This window comes from Hydra vulgaris, chromosome 11 (assembly GCF_038396675.1).
Source record: "Hydra vulgaris chromosome 11, alternate assembly HydraT2T_AEP".
Lineage (NCBI taxonomy): Eukaryota > Metazoa > Cnidaria > Hydrozoa > Anthoathecata > Hydridae > Hydra > Hydra vulgaris.
Window position 1 is genome coordinate 21,822,084 of NC_088930.1, and position 5,417 is coordinate 21,827,500.

Below are 5,417 nucleotides of genomic sequence, written 5' to 3' on the forward strand. Positions count from 1 at the left end.
ATTAAATCAATATGGAATTATGGATTACTTGAGGATGTAAACCCAAAATATTTGACATTTGAATTTTAAAAGGAAAAAAAACTTTAAAGCAACAATGCAAAGAAAAACCTTGTATATTAATAAATAAAAGTATCTACAACACAGCGAGTACCCCAGCAATTTATGAGAAGAGTCTAGTCAACCGTATAAAAAAATTGATTAATAAAAGCTGTATTTGAAATATCCGCTTGCCATTGAGTTGACAGCAGTGTACAAGAGAATTCACAATGTATTTTTTTACTGTCGCATAAAATACGTCTAACAGAAAGAACTTTCTGGTTGGACAAAAAAACTGAATGGAATATTTGTATAGGCGCTATAGATAAAAAGGCTACATCTAAGTTGCAGAAGAAAGAGATGAAAGCATTCAAACGTTTGAAATTTGCGCGCAATAAGAAAATGAAATACAAGACAAAAGTGAATTATGTATACAGCAAAATGGGCGATGATGCTGATAATCATAGTAGTGTTGACGTAGAACTGCAACTAAACACGGTTGATGAAATTCTTGACTGTAAAATTTCCAGTGGTAAATCTGATGATGTTTTTGTTACAGCCATAAACAAGCAATGTCCAGAATTATATAAAGCTTTGGACAGGTGCAATATTAATAGCAGGGACGCTTGTCTTGTAGTGAATGCAGTGCTAAAAGATAAAAAGCTATTTTCAACAGAAACTAAAATAGGCTCTGCAAAACTTAAATGCCAGAGAAGTCTTTCGCGGCAGAAACAAGTTTTTAAGCTTACTGCCGAGATGCAAGAATTATTTTGGATTAGATGGAAAGCAAGGCGTAGTTTTTTCAAGTCTAGTGTACGTAGGAGCACAATAAAAGAAGATTATGTTATTGTATTATTTCTAAACTACAATTACATTAATCATGTAATGCGACAAACAGATAAAGCAGTTGACGTTGAAAATAAGACATTATAAATAATTGCAAATACAAATTCAGCAAGTACGCTACAAGCAGCTGTTTGTAACGGCACAGTAAACAATACATGCAAAAAAAAATGGTGTCACTCAAAAATTAGAGGGAGAGATCGCAAGATCACTGCAATGGGTTTTTTACCTGTTTCATGCTTAGATTATTCTTAACCTCATTATGAACTATTATTTCAAAAATATATTTCTGCTAATTATAGAGGATGTACTAAATGTCCTAGTATTTCTAGTGGTGCAATTATGGGTACTAGACTTTGATTCCATGGATTTACCAATTTCGAAGCTATGTTCGAAAAGCTGGTCGAGGTAAATGATGAGGTTAAGAGCAATCTGAGTACAGATCAGGTATATCTTCTTAGAGCATGCTTAACAGTGCAGCAAGGTTTACAGATGAAGAAATTACGTCTTTACAGAACACAATACTAGGAACTTTAAGCTATGCTGAATGACTAACAAAAACAAACAGAATTTTTAGATTGTACATGTCAAAAAAGATATGTTCCCCATCACCTTACAATATTGTAAGCTTTATCGTAAATGTTTACGCTCCAACACGGTTCAACTTTGAGACTCATCTTTCTTGTGCTGATGGTGTAAAAAATTTTTTTTACTAGCTGAACCAGTGTCATAAGCTTGCAGCAGAAGATTAAAAAATATTTGAACTTGTGTTGCAGAACCACACGTTTGTTGTTTTCTTACTCCAAAAATATTCTTCTTTCTGATGATTGTGATAAAGATGACTGTGTGATTTTTCTTTTGGAATAAAATACAGTGTACTGCATCCAGAACCTACCTAGTGGTAGCTGTAAATCAAACTTTTTGAAAATTACGTTTCATTTTATTATTTCATTGTTTCAGATTTGGTCTTGTATCATTGAAGTGCTCAATGAATTTCTAACATTTTTAGCTGTGAGTGTTTAAAAGGTAAATCTCTTGGCAAAAGTTGCCGGTAAAAGACACCTGTTGTTTTAAATGCTTTCCAGCTTTTTACAACAAGTAGCACCTATAGCAACTTTCTATACCATAGCCGGTCTACCAACTCATATTTATATATATACATATATATATATATATATATATATATATATATATATATATATATATATATATATATATATATATATATATATATATATATATATATATATAGAGAGAGAGAGAGAGAGAGAGAGAGAGAGAGAGAGAGAGAGAGAGAGAGAGAGAGAGCAATTCCACCGTCACAGCGTGGCAACCGTCCTTTTTTTTGTCTTTAGCTTTCAATATTTTATTATTAAATAGATATAAAAAGAATTATTTTTGCTATTTTGTTAGCTCATAATAGGTGCTACAAGAAACAAGAAAAAAAATTAGGGTGGATATATTAGCCTCTTATTCATGCGAGAAAATATAAAACGTCACAGCGTGACCAAAATTTTCTCATTGTTTTTTAGTTTTTAGATCAACATCACGATTCAGCTAATATAGATGAACTGAATTATTAACTTAGCATTAAACAAAAAGTTTAGATATTACTCTTACAAGTTTTATAGCTAAATAACATTTATTTAATTAAATTTTAAACAGCTGCACCTTTAATTAACTAGTGGTAAACGTCACAACGTGACGTCACAGCGTGACCAGACAATTATAAACCAGGTAAATGAATTGTTTTTTTTAATAAATTTAAAACTAAGTAGAAAAGCAAATATAATTACATCTTCATAAAAATAGTTCATACATAGTAACCTTCAGAACACGCCCATACTATATCAGTGTCAAATCGCGTCCATATTATATTGCTTTCATATATACAACGTTTTAAAGTTTTTCGGTGATTTCGTCTGAAGACGTAAGTTGTTTCACTAAATACTTGACACTTGAATAGGGTTGCATTTCTATTTTCCCATTATTGTTTTGAATTAGGTGCGCTGCAAATATTCCTGGTTTTGCTGGTGCTTTTGTAAATAACTCATCAATTTTAAATTCTTTTTTTGTATTTATGATATCTTCCATAGAAACAAAATAGACATTGAAATTAGTCTCATTTTTAACAGCTTCATGAAAAGTTATGGCATCGGTTATTATAAACTTTCTCTGGAATATTTTTTGCGTTGCTATTCTTTTACGATCCCACCAGTAGCATTTACTGGTCCTTTCCCATGTGAAGCAGCAAAAAAGTTCCAGAATAATTTTAAATCATGCTGTTCTTCCAACCAGGGTATTGCTGATGCAATAAAACAATTTTTAGATTGATTACTTAGCCCGTCTGTCCAAACCTGTGGTATTTTAACACTTGATTCAATATGCTTAGATAATAAATTATGAACAAATACAAGAATAGCTTCTTTTGAATGGCTTAAATCATCTAAAACTATGACAGCTGATGAGCATGAATTTTGGTACCAAAATACAGCAGTAAAAACAGTAACTTGCTTCTTGTGCCAATGTGCTGACTGCACTTCATCTTGCCACAAAGCTGAAAATTTTTCAGCAAAATCCACTTGAAGAACGGCTGTGTCTGGATTACTTTAGAGTTGGATCGTATGATCACGGTATGTCTTTGATTGTTTCTGTTTAATAAAATAATGCCAAAGAAATGAAGGTAAAAATTTTGAAAAGGTGCTGTAAAGATCATCAACTCTTCCCTTTTTTTCAATTTTTTAAATATATTCCTTTCCATTACCTTCTCCAACTTTTTCCCATTGGTACCATGTAATGCATTTATTCGTGTCAATTTCATTCAAGACAAATAGATAATGAAACTTTGCAGCATCTTTACATGTTGTACACATATTATTATAACAATTGTCTTTTTCACTATCACATACAATTCTAAGAGGAAATTCATGTAAATACAATGGAAAATTTGAATCAAACTTGTGCAAGGCTTTAAGGATAAGAATTATATTTTGATGCTGTTGACAACAACAAACGTTTCTTGACATTGAACTAGACAAAAGCACATGTGGTGGGCGTAAACAAGCAAACTTTGATTTTCCGACTGATTCTTCAGGATAATCACTTCTAAAAACAGCATAAGCTTCATTATCATTCATATACAAATGACGTTTTTGCACAGTTTCTTTCTTGCTCTTTAATCTCACCACAATGGTGTCTCTTTTACCGGGTGCTTGACGGGATATATCATCATGCTTGTAAAAATCAAGAACCAATTTTACAGTTAAAGCATCTAATGCATTTTTACTAAGTATTTTTTCTGGGCTTGGGATTTCATTCATTTTTGTTAAAAGTTTTTGTACAACTTTAGCCCTCTTTCTGGGTGATTTTGGTAGTGCTGACTTGGCTCTCTTAACAGCATTTCCAAGAGTGCTTGCAGATTTGTAAGGGGATTATTTAACAGCTACAGATTTTGATTCTGCTATATTTTGTTTGTCTTTCGCTGCCTTTATTTTTCTCGTTCAGCCTCCAAATTAGCGAGTCTTTTTTCTTTTCTTTTTTTTGATTCTTTTTCTTTAAACTACATTTTCGCCAAACATTTCTAACTGCCTTTCACGATAATTCTTTTGACGCTCAGCATGAGTAAGAGGCATGTTAAACCCTTGAAAGATTAAAAAAAGGCATAACATTAGTTATGGAGATGCACGTATTACATCTGAGGCTCAATGGAGTTACAGTTATCCCTTAGAGAGGATCTATGTATCTCAAAAGAGAGCCTCAAGGATAGCTGAGCATTCATCCTCCAAATGTTGCCTTTGCAAAACATACCTATAATTTGTGGTTTTTGTAGAAAATGTAAAAAAAGGCTGGCCACTCAATAATCTGGGTCCTTAAAGTTGATAAAAACTAAATTGTGGTTTCAGTTTAGCAGTTTTAAATTTTGTTTTAAATGTTGTTAAAAAATTGTCACGCCGTGACGTCACGGCGTGACATGAAAGATTCTAAAAATAACTTGAACTAATTATTTTTTTAAAAATGTTAGTATTTTTTTAGATGTACTAGATTGAGTTCTCATTGCGCTGGATTTTTGAAACCCTAAGTTTTACTGGTAGTCTTAGAAATAAAACTATTGGTGCCCTAATTGTGTCACAGCGTGACAATAGTGGTAATAGCATTTGATTAAAACAAACGGTATTCTGAATTCGTCTGGCAATAAGTATGTTTTTATTATCAGTAGGAATGATTAGTGCAGCTAAAAGCCTGATTGCAATGAGCAAGACAGTTTTTGAATTTTTTATAGGTTCAATTGAAGTTTGGCGATTAAAAATTAAATTATTGCAAAAACACCTACTTTTACCTTCTGTTTCAGCCCATATTATTTTTTATAATAGCGGCATACCATAGTAAGCTATATATTTTCTGAAAGAGAAGAAGTAGAGCTTTCTACTGATGTATAGTACTATCTATATTGGGTTGGTTTAATTTTATCATTTTTGTGAGACGGTCGTGGAATTGCTCTATACATGTTTAAATATATATATATATATATATATATATAT